The 24,578-nt window shown below is 43.0% G+C and overlaps 1 protein-coding gene across 3 annotated transcripts in view; it reads right to left on the minus strand.

Annotated features, from left to right (window-relative positions):
- Positions 1-24,578, minus strand: part of PAK2 (p21 (RAC1) activated kinase 2) — a 1,120,998-nt gene that overhangs the window by 901,378 nt on the left and 195,042 nt on the right. Inside the window, exon 1 of one of the 3 annotated variants that reach the window (XM_044070348.1) lies at positions 6,546-6,653. The exons of the other annotated variants lie outside the window; for them this stretch is intronic. The gene's annotated coding sequence lies outside the window, so the exon portion shown is untranslated. Of the gene's footprint in view, positions 1-6,545; positions 6,654-24,578 lie in introns of those variants that run through there. 3 annotated transcript variants of the gene reach the window in all.

Below are 24,578 nucleotides of genomic sequence, written 5' to 3' on the forward strand. Positions count from 1 at the left end.
CATGTATATTATATTTATGTGTGTATATATATATATATATATATATATATATATATATATATATATATATATACACACACACACACACATCTATATATATATATATATATATATATATATATCTATAGATATATACATACACACACACACACATGCATGTATATTATATTTATGTGTGTGTATATATATATATATATATATATCTATATATATATATATATATATAATTATATATATCTATATCTATATCTATATCTATATATATATATCTACACACACACACCCACACACACATTTATGTGTATGTGGAGACCTAGTTTGTTCAATCCAGGTTCTATTTTTTTATTTATTTATTTTTTTTCATCATATTTTTGAAGATGGTAAAATTTGTGCTCTTAAAATGTTTTTTGTAATACTTTGGAGCTTTTCTCTCCAGATCTCTACAGAAAATGATCACCTACCTAATCAGACATTCTCTGCAATCAAATGTCAATAAATAAGCTCACACTGACATAACAGCCTGCACATGTACTAATAGTTCATGCTTTTATTGCACCTGCTATAGGTAATTTTTTTTACTGCTACACTGTCCTAATATTAGTACAATGATATGATCCACATCAATTGTTACTTTTTTCTATTACATAAGTTCACAGGCAAGTAATAGGCTAGCTGCCCTGGTGGGCATTTTAAGCCTAGCCAAGTTCCTTTTTGTGCTCGAATTATCCTGTCCAATTTGGTTACAGACTGGCATTATCCATCCCATGGTCGATAATTATACATTACACCTAATGAGAGTAACTGGGATCATACCACATACATAATTTGAAGGGACATCTGTATGGGATAAAGCATTTAGGAGCTGCCTGTATCCATTAGTAGTACAGGGGACAGTTCTGGGATAAATCTTCCATTTCTTCATCCACAGATCGAAGTTGTGCACTGAACTTAGTTTTACACTGAAATGCAAAATATACCTGTCCCTCCAAACCATTATGTTAATGTTGCAGAAGAGGTTTACATCCCTAGATTAAGTACATATGATACCATTTGACTTGCTAATGTGCAGTAAATCCATCAGTATTGGGTTGGAAAATCACCTGTATGCTGGACAAAGGTCACAACTTAGCAGTCTGTAGGAAACAGAACATTTATTTATGGTTATTTACTGACATTTGTTTACTGTGGAAGTCCACTGGGCTGAGGGAGCTCATTTTTAGTGGAGGCCCGGGGAGAAAAGCTCCAACAGTAAATTATACAAATAGATACATGTTGCACAGCAACATTTATTTATTTTATTTATTCATAGTGATGGGTTTCTGAGTCAATCCATGTAGGACATATAAACTGATAAAAAAAGACTGTCAACTCACCGTCCCAGCTAGGTTTAAAAAGTAGTGTGCAGGCTTACTTGAATAAGGCAAAAATGGTGTAGGATCAGAGTATAACAGAAGATATATATGAATTTATGAAAGTAGAATTTCCCACTCTAGCTACCATTATAGGTATATCAAATATATACCAAAGGTACATAAGAATATTAGTAAACCCCCTTTTCGCCCAATCATTTCTGGAAGTCTAACACATTCAATATAGGTGTGGTGATAGATAGATGGGTTAAATCCCATATATAGAAACATTCCTCATCTCATTAAAGATTCATGGATATTTCTTGCTCAACTCACACCTGATAAATGGAATGAGAAATTAACATATATAACTACTGATGTCGTCGACTTATTTTCATGTATCCCGAAAGAACAGGGACTTGAAGATTTTTGTAATAGTCTTAGAAAATATTCAAATTTGACATGGAATCGAATTAACTTAACTGATATGATGGAAATAGTATTGAATAACTTTATATATTATGAAGTCGGATATTTTAAACAAGTAAGGGGTGTAGCTATGGGGGCTTCATGTGCCCCTATATTTGCAAATAAGGTTATGCTAGAGTGGGAAAATACATTTTTATTTAACTGCAAATATTATGGACATATTTCTTATTACACGAGGTTTCTTGATATGTTTTGTCTTATGGAAAGGACCGGTTGAAATGATAGATGAATTTATAGATTTGAATAATACAAGTAGTTTTTTTAAATTCACATATAGTGTTAGTTATGAAGGGATCTCTTATTTGGATACATATACAAAACACACGGAGCTTGGATTTCAATCGGAGATATATAGGAAGAAAACATTTTCGAATGGATATATGGAATTTACTAGTCATCATCCAAGACATATGCTAAAAAACATCTTTAAGGGTCAATGCGTTAGAGCAGGCAGGATGTCATCAAATTATGAAATTATGACAAGGGAAATAGAATTTATAACATCTATGTTGAGTAATAGAGGCTACCCGGATGGCATGTTGAAGGACGTTTCACAGTTTGTTATTAAGGAATGGGGTAATAAATATTGTCCTATGTTAGGAATAGGACAAGAAATTAGTAGCGTGAAAAAATGAAAATTGGATAATGCTCCAATTAATAGAGTATGTTCATTAACTTATTCCCCGTGTGTGAATGAAATTATGAACATAGTATTAAAATATTGGAAGAACTTAACAGTAGCTGATGATATCAAACAAATATTAGGTGAAAAACCCAGTTTTGTGTTTAAGATGGGTTTGAACACTAAGAGGTTATTACAATTAGGGAGTACAGAAAGAGACAGATACAATAGTAACAAGGCTACTACTAAATGTGGGTCATGTAATCAATGTCATTTGATTAACGAGAGTGATGGAATAAAACTACAGAATTTAAATAGGGCCTACATTAAATTTAGAAGGGGGAATTAACATTAAGAATATTATTTATTTAGCTAGTTGTTCATCATGCCCTGCTTACTATATTGGCAAAATAGAGAGACTATTTAAGAAAATAATTTATGATCATGTTTACAAAATTAGGGTACATGACACCAAGAATGCTTTATATAGACATATAGAGGTGAACATCATAGTTTCAGTTTTGCCATAATAGATCAAGTTTTTACATCAAATAGAGGGGGCAATTTTAAAGCAATACTAAGCAAAAAAGAAAGCATGTGGCAAGTGTTGACCGATGCCACAAAGGAACCAGGTATAAATGATTTTATTTCTATTAAACCCTTTCTAATGTTGGCTTGATCAGTCACCATCAAGTGCAATATGTTATCATAAAATGATGTATGTGTTTGTTAGTTACATCAATGGGGTATGAAGTCTGGTATTGCAATTTTATTAATTTAGTATTTTTTAAACAAGCACTTATATTAATATTTAATGTTTTAATAAGTTTTAGGATATACTGATGTATTGGTTGTCTTCATAATTATGTTTTTTAAAATATGTACAAATTATATTAAGCACTTTAAATTTTTGCCTTTAGAATGGCGCCAAAAAGATTTTAAAAGGATTGTATTGCGAGTCAATCAGCTGTTCTGAAGAAGTCTACGATAAGTGGATGAAAGCGCTCAACAGTTGTTCATGTGGATTTTAGTTTCCAATGTGGATGGTCTTCAATAAATATATCTTTAGATATGCACCATTTTTGCCTTATTCGAGTAAGCCTGCACACTACTTTTTAAACCTAGCTGAGACGGTGAGTTGACAGTCTTGTTTTATCAGTTCTGGTATTGCCGTTTGTGTTCGAATATTTACCATGTAGGATATATTGCTTAGGCCTTGTATCCTTTTATGAAGGTATCTGTTTAGGCATTCCAGTTATTGCAAATAACATCCCTAGATCTACAGAATCCCTTTTTTAAGCTGTGCAATACAGAAGACTTTTCTTACAACAGTGGATACATGTTGGTCAAAAGTTAGGTCACTGTCCACATAAGTTTTCAAATCCCAAATAACTGGGTCAGCTTTTAGCGGCGTATCCGTCAATGTGGTAGTCCTCTGGGGTAGATGACTTTCCACAGGCTGTAATGCATTTTTTGGCATTTAGTTTCAGTCTATAGTTTTGGTGCCAATTACTTCTTTGTGACAAACCTTACTGAAGGATGGTGAAGTCATTTGAGGATTCAATGACTGCTCCTAGCATGTAGTCATCTGCAAACTTAGTGAGCCAGAGCCCTTTAGTACTGGCTTTTACTTCAAAAAGTTGATGCCAAACATGAGATATCCCAGAACAGAACTCGGGGGTTTATTCCCAGTTTATCTAGTTCTTCTACTATGCCTGGGTAAGGAATAGTGTCAAAAGCGTTGGCCAGGTAGAGATATGCTGACTGTACCATTCTGCCTTCATCCATTCTTTGGTGATATTTTCAAAAAAAAAAAAAAATCCTTTCAGGTTAAGTAAGCACTACCTTCTCTTGACTAATCCAAACTTGAGATGGAGTGACTGGGGGTACCCTGTGTCCTGACTGATTAATTCCTTAAGTGCTTCCTTCCATGGCTCTGCATATGGGGCAGGTCAGACTTCTAGGGGTCTGTGGACATGCACTACTTTAAGATCTTTCTCTGTGCTGCACTGTACCAACACGGCTCAACAGTACAACAATAGTCCTGTGGTATCTGTACATTGTACGATCTTTATTATTTCATGCTGTGCTTGTCAAATGGCTCAGGTCATGGCTGAAAAGGGTACCCAGACTAATCTACCTATCTTGTAAGAGTTATACAAGTGAAAACTGAGCTTCCACTCTTTGTTTTGTAGAATTTAGTGTATTATGGCTGGGTGTTAAGGGAACAGCAGAGGTAGCAGTCTGCAGTGCGTCATGTGTGTTCTGCCCAGTCTGGGCAAAAATGGGAGGGGAGAGAGATAAGGAAGTGTGCAATCCTTAATCTACTACATTTAGAGAAGAAGTAATGTGCACAGGGAAGCCAGCAACATTACTCATGTTATTACCAAAAAGTTTTGGGGAGGAGGGCACCTGGGAATTTGGGATAGGCTCCTCAAAGGTACTTAAAAGGCTTGCAGTCCTGGGGACCAATGAAGCTATAGACCCTAAACTACATCTACCAGAAAAACACACACACAAAGCAGTTCCTCTCCCTTTAAGGGGAAAAGGAGCAAAAACATCCATTTAAAACTGAAGTCAGCAAACCAATGTCAATAAATAATGCACTTTTAATAGAACTGATAAATGCATTGCCACTAAACAATGCTAAGGGATGTGGTGGTGAAAATTTGTGAAAAGTCGACTGACTGAGAATAGCAATGACTTACATGGTTCTAACTTTTAAGTGAAAAATCAGTTTAATCTCCAACCAGATTAAACAAACCAGGTAAAGTTTTTACCAGGGAGGGAGTGTGTGCGTGCGTGTGTGTGTGTATATACAGCACACAAGCAACAAAGGCATGTTTGCAGGATGGCAAGCACCTTTGCACGCCCCCAACCCACATATATATTATACCCAATCACACAACTGTACAGAAACAAAAACTATGTTATCAGACTCAGTTTGACAGTCAAAATGAACATTAGAAAAATGTACTATTGTTCAATGTCCCCTTGACACTCAATCAAGGCAAAGGTTAAAAATGCTTCTGTTTAAAACCGGTCCCTACTTTCGGTATCACCAATGAGAGAAAGAGAGACAGAATGCAAACACCTTGTTATGCTGACTTTTCCTGGATCAGAGATCTTAAGTGTTTTAAGTCACCTGATGGGACACAAACTAAGACTTCAGGCAAAGCCAGCACTCATTGAGGAAGCTGAATGACGATGAAATGCCAAATTATCTAAGTCCAGCCTTACTTGCATGTGACTGTGTAGGAAATATTTCTCAAGGAGGAAAATAGACTCTAGATGAGGAAAAGTCACATTTAGGGTGTGGCTGGCTTTTAACAATGCCTACAAGTCTTCATTAACAGATTCACATAAATATCTAATTTCATATACTGCCTACTGAAATCTCCCCAACTGTCTTAACAAATCTGAAATGCAAATGTTCCTATTTTCATTTTCACTTTTATAATGCCAATGTATTAACTCATTTCACTGAGCACTTTAAAACATTGTGGACCATTCCCCGTGGAAATTAGCATTCAGCACTGAAAGTCACCCACTAACCATCCCACCCTATCACAGCCTCCATATTCAGGACACTGACTGAAAGTAGAAATATAAAACCATTCTAAAAAACACGCATCTGTACTGTGCTCAGGATGTGCTAAGCAGATTTCTGTCAAGACAAAAGAACACACTAAGCAACACATTCCACTTAACATTTAACTGCTTAACTATATAAAGTGATCCAAGAAGCTCTAAGCCATATAACATATACCAAGCAAGTTCACGCCCCCCCCCCCCCCCCGAAACCCACTCAGATATGCATATAACTTAAAGTTAGGGAGGAGCACCAGGTATGAAAGAGGGAGATGCCTTATTTACTGATTAACAGGCAAGACTGTGCAAGCGTACCTATGAGGTAAACAAGGCCTTAGGACATACTGCTGCAGCAATGCATATTTTAGATTTCTGTTTAACTAAGGGAATTTCTAAGTAATCAACAGGAAAGTGCATGGGTGTTAACCATCAACATGATGGCAGAGCCAGTCTTCAGTAGATGAAAGCATGAAAATAAATAACCAAATTCTTACCAAATGAAAAATTAGTTTCAAGCAGTGATGTGCATAATTTCAGGGAAAGCAAGAAGTAAACAGGAAACTTCCAGACTCCTTGGAATGTCAGAAAGGGAGATGAAGCTTTCCTTCAAAAACTGGATGCCATTACATTCCTGTGTTACATGGGCTTGAAATAGCAGAGTGTTTTTTTTTCACAAGTTAACAATGAAGGCTGACAGCAAACGTCAGTAACCTCGAATCTGCTCTCCTGGAGACGTAAAACATACTTGACAACTTATGGTGTGTATTCATGCTACTACGTTGTTCTGACACACTTTTGCATAACAAAGGGCATGTGTGAGCTTAAACAGTGGACTATGCAAATGTGAGCTACTCATTGCACAGCTTGCTGTTCATTTCCTTTTCTGTATCGCAACGGAGTGCTTAATGAGCCTGTAGCATTTGTTGAAGCCCTCAAAAGATATGTGCAACACCCTTTAAATAATAAATATCTTTGCACATTTCTAAGGCAATTGAACACACTTATTCATCTTTCATCAACACTGCCTAGAAAGGAGACAGTGAACCACAAAAAGATCATGTAACGCAAATAAAAAAAAATCCAAGCCTGTACAGTTGTTTTATCATACCCTGAAGTAATTGTGTACTCTCAGACTAGACCTCCAGAAATTAAGAGTAATATGCCTCTGACGTTAAATTAAAACACCTACCAGACAAGACAGGAAACTAAGTTTAGTTCACATCTGATGCTTTATCAAAATGTTACGGGTCACACCCTTAAATCTGTGAGAAGATATAAACAACCATTTAACATGCTCAAACAGCAATTAGTACAAATAAAATTCAGAAACAAAGTCCAGCAGACTTAACTACATTACTCTAGATCACTCATAGGTTCATAGGTTCATAGGTTCATAGGTTTATACTAGGCTATCTGCCCTAAGGCATTTATAAGCCTAGCCCAAATTATTGTGGCTTACGCCACCCCTTATATGAAAAAATACTGTGCCCATTAGTTTGTTGTGCCTCTGTCCAGCAGTGACACAGAGATGATTCCCGGGGTAAACCTACGATCTCCCATCCACAGGTCTAGATTTCTCTTGAACAGAGTCAGCGAGGTGCTCTGTCTCACATGGACCGGGATTTTATTCCACAGCATAGGGAGTCTCTGAGTGATAAATCTATCCCTCCAGCACGTCCTATTTATATCCGTGCTAAGGTTTAAGTCGCTTGCTCTAGTGGTTTTGGTGGATTTGGATTTTTGAGGTGGAGCATGTCCATTAATTCCGGTTGGACATGGCCTTGTATGTCAGGCACATGTCACCTCTGAGCAGACGGTATGCGACTGAATAGAGCTGGAGTTTCTTCAATCTGGCAGCATATGACAGATTTTGGAGTCCCTTTATCCTTTTGGTGAGGAACTTTTGGGGTCTCTCCAATTGCTGCAGATGTCGGGTGAGATACATCCCGAATGGGGCATTGTACTCGATCATTGGTCTGATAAGTGAAGAGTACAGGGGAACAATGACCTCACTAGATCTGGATGTGAATCCCTTCATGATCAGGTGGGCAATGTAGAAAGTCTTTCTAACCACTTTAGCAATGTGAGTGTTAAAAGAAAGGCCACTGTCAACCTGGGTCCCCAGGTCCCTGATAACCTCTTCTGTGCTTAGTGGATTGCCACCTATATGGTAGCTTGGGGTTACCTTGTTTTTCCCGAAGGGTATGACTATACATTTTTGGCGTTTAACTTCAGGCCATGGCTCTGGCACCAGCTATCTGTTTCCGTGAGTCCCTTCTGAAGGATATCCGTGTCCGATGCACTTTCCACTATGGCCCAGTTTGCAGTCGCCTGCAAACTTTGTCAGCCAAAGTCCTCCCATGTTGGCCTGTACTTCTGAGAAGTAGATGCCAAACAATAGGGGGCCAAGGACCGAGCCTTGTGGGACACCACTTGTGACCGGCTTGGAGTCTGACACAGCGCCAGCAACTCTAACCCTGTGGGTTCTGTCCTTAAGCCAGTTTGCAACCCATCTTGTGACATATGGGTTTACATTTAAGCTGGTAAGTTTTTCTACAATACCCGAGTGGGGTATTGTGTCGAAAGCCTTTGCAAGGTCAAGGTAGGCTGTATGGACTGCCTTTCCCTCATCAATGGCCTTGGTGACTGTTTCGAAGAAGTCAACCAAGTTCAAAAGGCATGATCTTCCCTTGACAAAGCCAAACTGGGTCGGGTACAATGTCTGCAAGTCCCCTATATCTTTGTTTATGAGCTCCATTATGATCCTCTCCATAGCTTTGCAGACTAGACTTGTTAAGCTTATGGGGCGGTACCATACCTGATGAAACTGGTCCACGTTAAACAGCTCATACTTAAATGACCAAAAGTATCTTTTTTCCAGCCAATAGAGTACAGAATGACAAACAGATATACGGTACAAAGCCAAAAAAGAAAAACAGCAAATATTAAAAGTAAGATCAAACACAAACATGCAACATTCAGTACATAAACTGTTACACAAACTTACTCAGGCTAGATGTGCATGTAACACAGCTGTGAAACTTTGCCCAAAGTCCAGCTGGCAACAGTGGCAAAGACCCTGCTAAATGTGAAGTCACTCAAGTAAGGCTTTAAAACCTACTGGTGTCTGTGTTTGTGCGCATGCGTGTGTTTGGCAGAGGCCAGGCAACTTTTTCTGAGAAAAAGGGAGGCGATGCCCTAGTACAGACTCTTGGGACATCGATGAGAAAGGGCCTTGGATGCCTAGCCTTTTAGTGGCAGGTAATGGAAAAGCCAGACATGGAGAGAGAGGAATGCAGACTTGTGCCCTGCTCACTCTCCTGGGGGGCTGGGAAAGTGCTAGGGGAAAAACACAGGAAAGTGTGATTTTTCCCAGTGGAGACCAGGGGAAACCCTTCCCATCTTCTGGTTATTTCCTTTGGGGAACTGAAAGACACCTAGCACAGACAATCCCTCCCCCCCTTCCCCTCCATCACCAAGGTGCCTAGGCAGGGAATCTAGGGTTAAAGTTAAAGCCATCAAAATACTCAATGGCACATTGAATGATGACCCCTCCATACCAACCCTCACTCCAGTAATGGGTAACTAATGGAGTATGAAGACAGAAACCATGGGTGCAAAGTACAGAGAGGAGTGTGTGCAGACACTTGGGAAAAGCTAATCAAGCTAGTGGCCCATCATGTGCTGAACCCCCACCAGCTTTAATGTGTTTGAAGCCATGATCATAATCAGGGAAGAAGCAACAATATCACTATCCCAAAGAGTGACAGATGAGTCTAGTGTCGCTAGACAAGGGAGCCATACAGCAGCCTGCACAGTAAACAAAGGCCAAGTCAAAACAACAAAACCTATGAAAGGATCTACCTTAAAAATCCAAACTCTAAAGTAGTCTGACACAGTATTACTCTCATTCTGGAATGAAAGCGAGCAACGAGGGGGACAATTTAACACTATTCCTCTAAAGCAACAGGCTGTTATCGATTATATCATTCATCTGGTTCAGCACAAGATGGACTGCATTGATGAACACCAGAAAAAGGGCTTTGCATGGTTGTCTGCCTTCTTCCAAATGTTACAAGCAGTACAGCTGGAAACAAACTGGTAACCTGTAGAGAGGAATAAGACACCAGAATAGCCTAGGTTCTTGTACCACTGCTGACATGCGCAGTGTCCTACAACTGTGTAGGAACAATTTTGCTTCAGTTTCAGTATATACTTTACCTTTTGCAGTGTACATTGTGGCACAATTTTAGTGAATTAATCTTGCACACTTGTCAGGTACTGATGTAATGTACTTAAGATAAATACAAGTGTGATTAGTGTAATTTTCAGTGCTTGCATTGCTTACACGGGAAGTTTGCAATTCTCCAGCTCTGTGCATTTTACAGCACAAAAGGTCTAGCATTACTACCCTGTAAACCATACTGCTTACTGATCTGAGCTATTGGATTGAGATTTTCTCCCCCAAGCCTCCCACCTAGGCATACTGGTTAACAAAATGCACACATTTCCAAAGTACCTGCAGAGGTACAGATCTACCTTTCACAAAGGCATGCTGGAGCAAATTATGCCATTTACTGTAATTATTTAAAAACCTTACCGCAAAATGCACGAGTTGAAGATCTAACTGGCTGTGTTAAAATTCACCCTTTCATACAGTCATTTCTGTCCTTTTTTTCATTAAGCTGAAGGAAAAAAACTGCTCAAATTATTTCAAAAATAAGCCATTACTAAGACCCTAAAATTTAGCCTTTCTGAAAACAATCCAAAACTGTAGGGGCAGTGTTTTAACGAGGAAATGACAATGTCTGCTTTTCTTGTATCTACATAGCTGAGCATACACTTACCATAAATGTAGATGTTAGTGTGTGTGTATTCACTGTTGCAGTCCTCACATATGGGTTATCCGGCTCCCGGTAGCCCTCAGTCGGCCCGAATACCAGAGTCCTTGGTATAAGACGTCGGCTGCCGTCAGTTGTAAAACAGATGTCAGTACGTCAGGTAAAGGGAAGCAGTAGAGCCATTTCCTCAGTTTTTCTTGCCTCAACTGTCAGGAGCCCCCAAAAGAAGGCTAATCTAGGAATGGTAGCACCCTGGACATGTCATACAAAAAATAAAAATCCATAGTCTGTGCCTTAGGAAAAAAAGGGGGAATATGGAGGGTGGGAAACCAGGACTGCAACAGTGAATACACTCTAACATTTACATTTATGGTAAGTGTACACAACTGTACTATGTTCTTCGTGTTTCACTGTTGCAGTCCTCACATATGGTTTGATTCCCAAAGCCCAGTAAGAAGAAAAAGGGAAGAGGAAGGATCACAGATTAAGGGTTGGTAAGGAGGCCCTGCAAAACTGCAGAGGAAAAAAACAGCCCTGGATTTAGAAAAAGGTAGATTGCAATGCTTTGCGAAAGTATGGACAGAAGACCAAGTAGCTACTTCTAGAATGTCCTGAGTAGGCACACCTCTCAAAAAGACTGCAGAGGTAGAGACTGCTCTAGTAGAATGGGTCCCAATACCCTGAGGGGGAATCTTCCCATGCTGCAGGTAACAAAAGTGAATACAATGAGCAATCCATTTGGAGATGGTTTGTTTTGAAATAGCTTTACCCTGAGCACCAGGAGCAAAACTAACCAGTAACCGTTCAGATTTTCGAAAGGATTTAGTCGTAAGAAAAATCTCAGCTGTCTACGCACATCAAGAGTGCAGAATCCTTTCCCCTTTACTTTGGGGATTGTTGAAAAATGTAGCTACATGAATAGACTGGTTAGGGGTTAAACTGGAAACTACCTTAGGCATAAAAGAGGGATTGGTTCTTAGAGAAACCCGATCTGAGTGAAAAATAATTAAAGGGTTTACTGCCATTAAGGCTTGCAGCTCAGATACCCTTCTAGCTGAAGTAATAGCTAAAAGGAAAGCAGACTTCCAGGACAGAAACTTCAAATCTGCAGAGGAAGCTGGTCCAAAGGGAGGCAGAGTAAGTTTTTCCAGGACAAAATTAAGATCCCAAGCAGGAGTAGGAGCTCCTCTGGGAGGTCTAAGATTACTAGCTCCCCTAAGGAACTGTTTCATCAAAGGGTGAGAAAAAATGGGTTGCTCAAAAGAACAATGAGCCAAAATTGCTGGTGTGAATTTTGACTGAAGAAAAAAAAGTCCACCATTAAACAATCCTGATAACTAGTCAAGAATGAGTGAAAGAGAAGGATTAGAAGAGTCTTTTCCTTTAGCTAGCATCTAAAAGCAAAATCTCTTCCATTTATCTGCATAGGATTTTCTTGTGCTAGGCCTCCTGGCCTCATGAAGAACTTCAACCCACCTGTTGGGAAAGATTTAAGGTATTAGCCAGGCAGTTAAATGCCGAGTTTGAAGATGAGAATGAAGGAACTTTCCCGCTCCCTGAACCAACAGATCTGGTACCAGGGGACGATGCCAAGGCTGAGCCTGGGAAGGGCTGCGAAGCAGGGGATACCAATGCTGCCTGGGTCAATCTGGAGCTATCATAATAGCCTTTGGTTTTTCGTCCCTTATCTTTAGCAGCACTCTGGGAAGAACAGGCAGAGGAGGGAATGCATAAACTGAAAGATGTGTCCACGGGAAGGACAACACATCCACCCTCCAAGCTTGGTTGTGAATCTCCCTGGTGCAGAAGCTTGGAAGGAGATGATTGGTGTGAGAGCAGAAAAGATCCACTTGTGGGGTGTCCCAATGACGAGTGATGGGATGCGAAATGTCCCTGTTCAGTTGCCACTCACGAGAATCCAGAACATGTCTGCTCAAATGATCCGCCAAAGAGTTCAGCCTCCCTGGAAGATAGTAGTCTATTAGATGCAAGCCCATGGATGCTGCTATAGACCATAGTCTCATGCTTGGTCTGCACAAGGGGTAAGAAAGTCCCCCCCCTTGCTTGTTGATGTACCACATGACTGTGGTACTGTCTGTCCTGATTAGCAGAGTCCCAGGGTAGAATAGGTCCTTGAAAGCCTGCAAGGCCTGCTGCACTGCCATCAATTATTTTAAGTTTATGTGCAAATGAATCTGCTGGGTGCTCCAAGTCTCCTGTATGCCCCTGCCCTCCAGATGAGACCCCCCCATGCAACATTTGAGGCATCTGTGGTGAGAGTCTGGCTAGCAGGCAGTTGGCGGAAAGGCAGACCCTTGTTCTGAGAACAGGCTGTCACCCACCAGAGGAACTCGAAGAATCAAGTCCAAGTCCTGTGTGTGTTGACACCAAAGATTCTTGAGGTACCATTGAAGTTTTCTCATATGCAGCCTTGCATAAGGGATCATCAAAATACATGAAGCCATGAACCCCAGTACTTGCAGGAATTGCCTTGCAGAGAGCTGGGTCATGCTTGCCAAGTTCATGAAGTAAGAGGAAAGATCTTGTTTCCGTTGAGGGAGAAATACCATCTGGGTGGCTTCATTCAGACTTGCTCCCAGGAAAACAATCTCCCTTGAAGGGAGCAACTTTGACTTATTTTCATTGAGTGTGTAACCCAAAGAGGTGAGCATGTTCTTCACAAAATCCAAATCCTTTTCTAGTTGCTCTGGGGAGTTTGAGACAGTTGTCCAGGTAAGGATAAATCTGAATGTTTCTCTGCCTGCAAAAAGCAATGTCTGGAGCCAGGCACTTCGTAAAAACTCTAGGAGCAGTAGACAAGGAGAAGGGCAATGCAGAGAATTGAAAGTGCTGCTCCCCAGCCCTGAAGCGAAGGAACTGCCTGCAACTTTCCCTTACTGGGATGTGCAGATAAGCCACCTTGAGATCCAAAGTTACCAGCCATGAATCCTAGCCCAGCATTGGTAGAAATTGTTGAAGGGTGAGCATCTTGAATTTGTTAAAGCAAGAAAAGAGGATCCCCAACGGGGTACTTATCTGAAGGAGTCTTCAACTTGTTAGTCAGACAGCGAAATGAAGGTAAATGGCCAACCGGCACTAGTGAGAATTGCATCTGCTTCAGGCAAGAAAGACCGAAGAAATGGTGTCGGCTGCTTCCCTTTATACCTGACGTACTGACATCAGTTTTACAACCAGCGGCAGCCATTATATACCAAGGACTCTGGTATTCGAGCTAACTGAGGGCTACCAGGAGCCGGATAAACTCGTATGTGAGGACTGCAACAGTGAAACACAAAGAACATCGACAAAGTCAGGGGTAGATGGTATTACCAGGCAGCAACCCCTCCAACTGTGTACTGCTTGCTATAATCATATATGCATACGTGTGTGTATAAACATACATAAACACGCAATTTTATATTTATATAAATCTGTATGTCAGCTTTTTCGGAAGTTGAAAGTCATATAGTCAGGACCTTATGCTCGACTTTCTGAAAAGTCTAAGCATTTGTACGGAGATCATAGTACAGTGGGTATCGGGAATTTTACCATTTTCCCTACGTTAGTGTGATCTCAGAATGGATATATATAATTTGAAAGGGGTGTGGGGGTGCAGTCTGCCACCTGAGGGGTGCAGGGGGGTCCTGCCCTCTGGAAAAATGAGAAGTTATGTACCTACCATAACGTTCCATGTTAGTTGTCTTCTCTCGCCTTCTTTCTTGCTTGATGGGTTCGGAGCCGATCCTCGGCTCCGACTCGGCACTTGCTAAGCTCGAGAGTCTCTTTTACCAGCTCGAGGCAGCCCCATATCCCATGATGCAAGGTGGTAAGTACCCAGATCTCGTTTGATGACAATAGGCCATAGCACCTAGCATAATAACTTCCAAAAGGAAGAAAGAAGGAGAGAAAAAAACCTGAAGGATGGTAGAAGGACCAGCACTGTATGGTCTTCAGAAGCATACTTCCTTGTAGAGAGAAAGGTCTGTCCAGGCCTGGGGGAAGGAGGGAGGTCAAGAAAGAAGGCGAGAAGACAACTAACATGGAACGTTATGGTAGGTACATAACTTCTCAATGTTAAGTTGTCAATCTCGCCTTCATTCTTGCTTGATGGGACCGCGTCCCTAGCACCTCTATCCTGGGTGGCTCAATGGAACAGACTCTTGAGAACTGTAGAGCCAAAAGCCAAATCCAATTTGTAATGGGAAACAAATGTATGAGGAGTGGCCCAAGTGGCTGCTGCACAAATAGTGTCTAATGGAAGTCTAGCTTGAAAAGCTGTGGAAGTGGCTAAGCTTCTGGTTGAATGCACTTTAGGTTTCGAGCACAGCTGTTTTCCCCTGAGCTGATAAATTTCAGAGATGACAGAAGAAAGCCATCTAGACAAGGTCACTTTTGAGACAGGAAGGCCTTTCTTGTTATCAGCATAAGAAACAAAGAGTTGATCGGATTTCCTGAGTTGTTTTGTTCTGTCCAAATAATATCTGAGTTGGCGGTGGACATCAAGATAATGTAATTTTTGTTCCGATCTGTTTGAATAGTTTGGGAAAAATACAGGAAGATCAATAGCCTGATACAAATTAGTCTTTGAGGCGACCTTAGGCAAAAAGGTCGGATTAGTTCTCAATGATACTCTGTCTTTGTGGAAGACTAAATAGGGGGGGGGGGGCGAACAGATAGAGCATGAAGTTCAGACACCCTCCTAGCCGATGTAATAGCAACCAGGAATAAAGTTTTCCATGAAAGAAATTTCAGGGAACATGAAACAGCTGGCTCAAAGGGAGGAAGAATCAAGGATGTCAGCACTAAATTTAGGTCCCATTGAGGAGGAAGACTCCTGATTGGAGGTTTCAGGAGAAAAATTCCTTTCAAAAAGGCTCTACAAAGCCTGTGGGATATAATGTTGTGATCTGCGAACCCGACATGAAAGTTCGAGATAGCGGCCAACTGAACTTTGACCGTGGAAGAAGAGGAGCCCGCGTGAAAAATTTCCGCTAAGAAATCCAAAACTGCTTGTACTGGAGCAGTGAAAGGATCAATATTCTTGGCTTTTGCCCAATAAGAAAAACATTTCCATTTGCTAATATAAATCCTCCTAGTAGAGGATTTTAAGGAAGCTACTATGATGTCTCTAACAGGATTAGAGATCATAGGAAGCCTGGCTAAGGAAGTGGAGCAACCATGCTGTGAGGTTGAGAGAAGGGATAGACCGGTGCAGCTGACCTGATTGGTGAATCAGAAGATCTGGCACTGGGTCCAGATGCCACGGCTGCACCAAAAGGTGACGATGGAGGAACGGAAACCAAATTTGTCGAGGCCAATAAGGGGCAATGAGAATCATTTTGGCTCTCAAAACGGTGGCTTTCTGGATTACTTGTGGGATCAGAGGAAAGGGAGGAAAGGCATAAAGAAGTCCCTGGGGCCAATCGTGGGTCAGAGCGTCTCTGGGGGGATGGCCTGGCAGTGGGAAGAGAGAGAAGAAGTCTGGGCATTTGCTGTTTTGGGGAGTAGCAAAAAGATCGCAACATGGGCGACCCCATTCCAGAAAAATCTCCTCCACTATAGATTGTTTGAGAGACCACTCGTGAGGCATGAGAATAGCTCTGCTCAATCTGTCCACTAAAATGTTGGTTTTCCCAGGGATATGCGTTGCTACCAGAAACCGATGAGAGGAGATCGCCCATTGCCAAAGTCTGAGCGCTTCTCAACACAAGGGGTAGGACTTGGTTCCGCCCTGTTTGTTGATATACCATACTACAGACATGTTTGTCTGTGTGGACTGCAATTGTCCCCAAGGGAAGAAAGTCGTTGAGGGCTTGCAACGTTAAAAGCACTGCTCTCATCTCTAGGACATTTATGTGCAGGTGGTATTCGAACGGTTGCCACGTGCCATGAACCATCCTGCCCTGATAATGCCCCCCCCACCCGATCAGGGAGGCATCCGCAGTGACAGTGGCTACCGGGGTTGGGGGTACAAAGGGTCTGCCTTGGTGAATCTGGGGAGAAGTAATCCACCAAGAAAGATGATTCTTGCAAATCTGTGTCACCAGTATTTGATGACGCATCGGATGTTGTTGGTAAGACCACTGAGTGAACAACATCCACTGAAGAAGGCGCATATAGAAGCGAGCCAGGGGAAGAAGGGTAATGGCCGCAGCCATGAGGCCCAACACTTAAAACCATTCTGGCTTGTACTTTCTTGCTGGCTAGAATGATTCTCACGTGACCTTGTATATCTGAGATTCTTTGGTCTGTGAGGGTAGCTGACATCCGAACAGTGTTTAAGTTTGCGCCTATGAAAGTAAATAGACTGGCAGGGCAATAAGGAGGATTTTCCGTAGTTGATCGAGATGCCCAATTGAGTGCAAAGATTTATTGTGTAATCCCTGGCTTGAAGAAGCTGATGCCTGGTGGTGGCTGAAAGGAGCCAGTCGTCGAGATACGGAAACACCTGAAATCCTTGACGTCTCAGGTGAGCCATGACCACTGCCATACATTTGGTGAACACTCTGGGGGCTGTAGTGAGGCCAAAGGGCAGGGCTCTGAATTGGAAATGACTGGACCCCAGCCGAAAGCGGAGAAACCTTCTGGAGCTTCTGTGAATTTTTATGTGTACGCATCCTGAAGATCTATTGAGCACATCCAGATGTCCTTCTGTAAGAAGGGCAGAATTGACTGAAGTGTGACCATTCGGAATCTTGTCTTTCTCACAGACTTGAGTCTGCTGAGATCCAATATTGGTCTCCAGTCTCCCGTCTTTTTGGGGACCAAAAAGAACCTTGAGTAGATTCCGGTCTCTGAATGATCTGTTGTAACTGGCTGAATGGCTCTTTTTTGCAGAAGTTTTAAAACTTCTAACTCTGCAATTTCCCTTAGACCGGATGGTACATCTGGAAGGGAATTTGAGTAAGAAAAGGGAGTTTCCTCGAAAGGAATTTTGTAACCCTCGGATATGATCGACTGTACCCATCTGTCTTGAGTTAGGGAAAGCCAGGCTTCTGGGTACAGCGATAGTCTTCCCCCGACTGCCTCCAAGGATGGACAGTCGGGCAACATCTCAGGGATGCTGAAAGGGCTTGTCAGAGAGAGGCTCTCTGCTTCCCTGGTTCTGTGGACCCCCTCTGCCTCTAGAGCGGCGTCTGTTATTGTTACCCCCTCTGCCTCTAGGGGTAAACTGACCACGTGAATCTGGCCTGACTCCTTGGGATTTGTGGAACCACATTTTGCCACCCTTCTGTCCTTTAGGGTAAGGTCTAGAAGGGGTGGAAAAACGGACCCCTACGGCAGAAAGAGTCTTGCCGTCCTGCTCACACCTGGTCAATGTTTCCTTCACTTGAGGGCCAAACAAAACTGACCCATCAAAGGGAGAGTTTGTGAAGGACGCCTTAAAGGGATCTGCAAAATTACAGAGCCGCATCCAGGCTTGGCGTCTAAGAGCCACACCTGTACCTGCGGCCCTACTCGCTCCATCTGCTGCATATGATATCAGTCGCATGGAGGAGTTAGCAATAGAATTAAGGGTTCCTAGCTGCGAAGCAATTTTTTCTTGAGCCCCTGCAGCTGTGGGATCCTGTACTACTTTACCTAGCTCCTTAAGGATATCCCTTTGGAGTCTGGTGAAGTGACATAAGTAATTCAGCCAGCGCATAGCAAAGGTCGCTGAAGAGAACATCCGCTTACCATACCTATCCATGGTCCTAGAGTCCTTATTAGGAGGATGGACAGGTACAGAAGGATCTGCAAGTTCCTTCTTAGTGGCAGCCGCCACCACCATGGCATCAGCAGGGACACCTTTCGTGAGGAATTGCTTGTCCGAAGGGGCAGTAATAAATTTAGAAGGCCTCCTAGGAACTGGCTCTACAGAGTCAGGAGCAGCCCAAGCCTTTTGAGCAATAACCTGCATAAGGGGTTCGAAAGGCGGAGACACCCAGGAGGTGGAGGGCCGAGATCCAAACGCCTCCAGGTATACCGACTCATCCTCAGAGGGATTATTGGAGGGCCAGTTTCCCCTCTGTTTAAGGAGTTCTAGGATGTCTGAAAAGGAGACATCCTCAGAGGGGGATCTTGGGGATCCCTCCGACTCATCTAAGTCGGTATCTGAAGTGATAGACTCGGGGGAGTCTACGCGTTTCCTCTTACAGGTCCTCTTGCACGGAGGATCCCCTGACTGATCAGGAGAATCCTCGGAAGAGGGGGTTCTTCCCAGGGGGTTCTTCCCAGTGGGGAAACCTGAGGCGGAGGATCTCTGGGTCCGGGAGCAAGAGAGATGGCAGAGATATCGACAGGCACCGTAGAGGGAGGAGCTAAGGGAACAGACTGCTGGCTGAGTCCAGTGGCTAGCACACTCTTCATCACCTCGAAGGCTCCCCTCCCAGGGAGGTCCGAGAGAACCCGTTCCGAAGAACCAGGAACTCCAGGGCCCACCGAAAAGGAAGGCTCCGAGGCAGATGTCGGAGCCGAGCTCACCAAGGCCGAGGCTCCAAGGGGAAGAGTGGGGTCGGACAAGGGTCCGATGCCACTCACCCCCTCGGAGGAGACCAGGGAAGCCCGACCACCGAATCCCTCTAAGGAAGGTCTCGAAGAGGAGATAAGAGTAGAGGCTGAGGGAGCAGAAGGGGGGGGGGGTATCTGTCCCTCAGCCATAGCAGAAACCATTTCCGAAGACTCCAGCTCCAAACTCTGAGGTAGAGTCGAAGGAGGAACTGCAAGGAGGTGTGGACTAATAGTCGTCTGTTGAGACGGACTATGTAGCATCTGGGCCAGTGCCTGTGATTTTAATAATCTACTGACCACCCTCTCTAAATCATGGTCAGAAAGCCTGGATGACCTGAATGATCGGCTCTGATGGCTCCGTTCCGAGAGGAGAGGAGAGGCCGGAGCCGAAAGTATCGGTTCCAAGGAAGGGGACCTGGACCTCTTCCTCGAAGGAACCATCGGAGCCGACGAAAAGTACAGTTTTGTACCTACCATAAATGTAGATGTTCGAAGATAGTACAGTTTTGTACCTACCATAAATGTAGATGTCCGAACTGGATATCATCTGCAGTCATAACAACTTGGTTGTCCTGTCGTCAGGCAGCCCTTCAGTCGGCCGGATTCCAAAGTCCGGGTCCGGCTTCGGCTGATGTCGCACTTCACCCGACGTCATCTCTGTTGGTCTTCGGGTATAAAGGCATCAGCCGATGCCATTTTCCTCAGTGTTTCTTGCCCCAGATACCAGTAGCCCTCTTGTAGGCTAAAAATTTTGGATAAATGCCAATGTTTCCAAAAAGATAGTGGTAAACACAAAAAATAAGCATGTATGTACATATATACAACAAATACACCATAAAAGACTCCCCCCACCAGCTAGCTATTAGGAGGGTAAACACCCTAGGAGTACCACAGAGGGGAAGGAGGGAGGGTAATCCTGACTGCAGATGCTATCCAGTTCGGACATCTACATTTATGGTAGGTACAAAACTGTACTATGTCCTTCATGGATGCATCTGCAGTCATAACAACTGGGTAGAATACCATAGCCAACTAGGGAGGAGGAAGAAACTAGATTATGGTGTGTTTAGGATCCCTTGCAGTACAGCAGTGGCAAACCCTGCTCGGGATCTGGAATATAGAGGCAAATTATAATGCTTGGCAAATGTATGCACGGAGGTCCAAGTAGCCGCCTCAATAATGTCTTTGGTTGCCACTCCTCGTAAAAGGCTGTGGTAGTGGCTGTTGCCCTTGTAGAATGAGGTCTTATGTTCTGTGGAATTGGTTTTCCATGGAAGGAGTAACAGAATCGTATGCAATTTCCTATCCATTTGGAGATTGTCTGTTTGGAAATAGCTTTTTCTTCCCTTCCTGTTGCATAGGCTACAAAAAGCTGATCAGTTTTTCTGCTACTTTTTGTTCTGTCCAGGTAGTAGCGTAGCTGTCTATGTACATCCAAGGTATGCAGTATTCTTTCCCCTCTGTTTTGTGGGTTGGGAAAGAAGGTAGGTAGGTGGATTGCCTGGTTTAAAGACACTCTGGATACCACCTTAGGCATAAATGTAGGATTAGTCCTCATGGACACTATCTGGATGGAAGATTAGGAAGGGTTGTACTGCCATTAGGGCCTGAGTTCAGAAACCCTCCTGGCTGAGGTTATTGCCAGTAGGAAGGCGGTTTTCCACGATAGATGCTGTAGGTCTGCTGTTGCTGCTGGCTCAAAGGGTGATAGTGTCAACTTTTCTAGCACAAAGTTCAAGTCCCAAGCTGGTAATGGTGGTTTCCTTGGAGGTTTTACATTCTTGATTCCTCTGAGGAACTGTCTGAGTAATGGGTGTGAAAAACAGGTGGATCAAAGCTGTATTCTGCTGATATAGCTGATGCATGTATCTTGATGGAGGAGTAGGACAGGCCTGAATGTAGAAGTTCTGCCAGATACTCCAGAATGTTAGGCATATCTATGTTTGACACATCTTTTCCTCTTTCAGTACTCCAAATGACAAACCTTTTCCATTTTCCTGCATAGTTCCTTCTTGTTGAAGGTCTGCGGGCTTCAAGAATAATGTCTTTAACTCTTTGGGAAAGTTCTGGATTAGCTGCTGCTATGTGATGTTCCATGCAGTCAGTTGCAACGTTTTAGGTTTGGATGCATGATGCTGTAGTTGTTCTGAGTTAACATCAAAGGCATCAGGGTATTGGCCACATATTGTTCTGAGACATGCTCCTCAGCAGTGGGTACCAGTGTTGTCTTGGCCAGTTTGGAGCTATTAGGATTATCCTTGGACGTTCTTCCTTGATTTTAGTAATACCTTGTGTATCAAGGGAAGAGGTGGGAATGCATATGCTGTTAGGCCTTTCCAGCTGAAGGAGAGCGAATCCACTTTCCATGCTAGTGGGTGGAATGTCCTTGTGCAGAACTTTTGAGCTGGTGATTGAGAGGAAGCAAATAAATCTATCTGAGGCATTCCCCATTTCTTTGAGATGGTCTTGAAGATGTCCGGGTGTAGCATCCATTCGTGGGCATCCGATGTGGTTCTGCTTAATATGTCTGCTAGAGTATTTTCTTTTCCCGGTACAAATATTGCCTGTAACTGGATGTTGTAGCTGAGTGCCAGGTTCCACAGCTCCAAAGTCATTCTGCATAGGGGTATGAATGAGTGCCTCCCTGTTTGTTGATGTACCACATGACTGTGGTGTTGTCTGTCCTTATCATCAACTGGCCCTCTGAGAAATGGTCTGAAGTTATGGATTGCCAGTTTTACTGCCAGCATTTCTTTTAGGTTGATGTGCAGGTGAAGTTGATCCTGCGTCCACAATCCTTGCACGCATTTGTCCAGCATGTGGGCCCCCATCCTAGGTCTGAAGCGTCTGTTGTGATGGTCTGGCTTGCTTGACATCTGCGAAAGGGTAGCCCTGGGTTTGACTGGCATGCTTGAGCCCACCATAGGAACTCCTGTTTTAAGCATGGAATTAGTGGAATTTCTGTTTCTAGGCTGTGCCTGTGTTGGGACCATAAATTCTTTAGGTACCACTGTAGTTTTCTCACATGTAGTCTGGCAAGTGGAACCAAGATTATGCATGATGCCATGAAGCCCAAGGCCTGCAGTACTTTTCTTGCTGTTAACTTGTTCTGTTTTGTTAGTGCCAAGAAGTAAAGAGGGAGTTCTCTGTTTTTCTGCAGTTAGGAAAGCCATTTGTTTTACTGTGTCCAATTCCGCGCCCAAGAATGTCCTTGTCTGGGATGGGATCAGCCTTGATTTTTGTAAATTGACTGTGTATCCCAGTGCTTGTAGCAAGTAAATGACCCTTTGTAAATCTGTTGTCAGCTTGCTTTTGTTGTCCCCTTGTAGCAGGCAGTCGTCCAGGTATGGGTAAATTTGAATTCCCTGTAGTCTGCAGTGGGCGATTACTGATGCCAGGCATTTTGTGAATACTCTGGGCGCAGTAGATAAGCCAAAGGGCAATGCTGAGAATTGATAATGCTCTGATCCTGCAAGAAATCTGAGGTATCTTCTGCAGATTGGTCGAATGGGGACGTGCAGGTATGCCTCCTTGAGATCTAGAGTTACCAGCCAACACTCCTTGCCCAGCATGGGAAGAAGTTGCTGTAGGGTCAGCATTTTGAATTTTGGGACAATGATGTATGTATTTAAGGTGGACAGGTCGAGAATAGGTCTCCAACTTTTTTCCTTTCTTGGAACTAGGAATAGTCTTGAGTAGAATCCCTTTCCTTGTTCTGTTGTTGGCACTCTTTCCACAGCTCTCATCTTTGCTAACTGCATTATCTGTTGTAGAGCCTCTGTTTTTTGATTTGGAGGTAGATTTGGCATTCCTCTTTTGACTGGTAAAGTGTGGAAGTGGAACCGGTAACCTTGATCTATGGTTTGTAAAATCCACTTGTCTTTTGTGATATAGTGCCAGTTCTTTGAAAATAAAGTTAATTTGCCGCCTAATGGAGCTGCTATTTGTTCCCTGGTAGGCGGATTTAGAGTTAAGTCACTGTGGCTGTGTTGTTGTAGTGGCAGTGGTTGTGTCTGTGCCTCTGTTGTTACCTTGCCACTGTCGCCCTCTGAAGGCACCTCCTCTGGATTGGTTTCTGCCTCTGGAACGACTATTCCTGCCCCTTTGGGATCTTGTGGAGTCAGGAAAGGACCAATTTTTGGCAGGCCAGTTCCTGCTAAACCTTGGGGTTGGACCTGCAAGAAATCTTTAACCGCTTGAACAGATTTTGCCTTTTCTTCCATTTTCTTCATTACCTGCTGGGCAGGTGTACCAAACAAGCTGGTCTTATCCATAGGAGCATCTAATAACTTAGCTTTAACATGATCCGTAAAGCTTGTTCCTTTAGCCATGCATGCCTTCTTATCACTGTGCCAGTCATGGCTGATCTAAATGAAGCCTCCAGTGCATCATAGCCACATTTTAAGGAATGGTTACTAACCTGTTGTATGTTATTTACCATTTCTAATACATATTTCTTATCAATTGATTCATCAGAGGATAGCTTTTGTTAACTGATCAAGCATAAACTCTTGGTATTGTATCATGTGAAACTGACAGTTTAAAGCTCTAGCTGAGAGAGTAGCTGAAGTGTAAACCTTTTTGCCCCATCTGTCTAGAGACCTGGCTTCCCTTTCAGAAGGAATAGGGTTTTAGCTGTGGTCGCTGCTACTGCCTTGGGACCCTGGGATATAGTTTCGGGTCTGCAAGTGGGGCCTTGTAAAGGTGGTGATGAGTGTCTGGTACCCTGTAAAATCTGTCTGGTTTGGCAGGGGCTGGAGGTAAAGAATCTGGTGCAGAGCAGACATCATTGAAGGCATCATCCACTACAGAGAGCACAGGAGGTATAGCTAAGGGCCTGTGTTGTGGAAGGTGCAGAAAGGTTCTCAGTCTTTTTCTGGAGTCTGAGAAATCCTGCTGCTGCCATTGGAACTGCTCTCGCATGGCATGTAAGGTTTCCCCAAAGGAAAATTCTTCTGGTGGGGAGGCAGCTGGAATGGATTCTTCAGCATCTGAGTCTTCAAAATTGGAGAAAGGAGCCTCTGGCTGGTCTGTTATGTCTGATTCATCAGCAGAATCATCAGAGGACACAGGCTCGGGGCTCTGCCCTAGGTCTCTTCTCTGGGGGCTGAGAGGCCCTGTCTGGGTGAGATTGAGATCCCCTAATTAATGAAATTAAACCTTCTGCCAGAGTAAGCATTTGTGCACTAGAAGAGG

Source organism: Protopterus annectens, chromosome 4.part1 (assembly GCF_019279795.1).
Source record: "Protopterus annectens isolate FY-2018-M chromosome 4.part1, PAN1.0, whole genome shotgun sequence".
In the NCBI taxonomy this organism is placed as follows: domain Eukaryota; kingdom Metazoa; phylum Chordata; order Ceratodontiformes; family Protopteridae; genus Protopterus; species Protopterus annectens.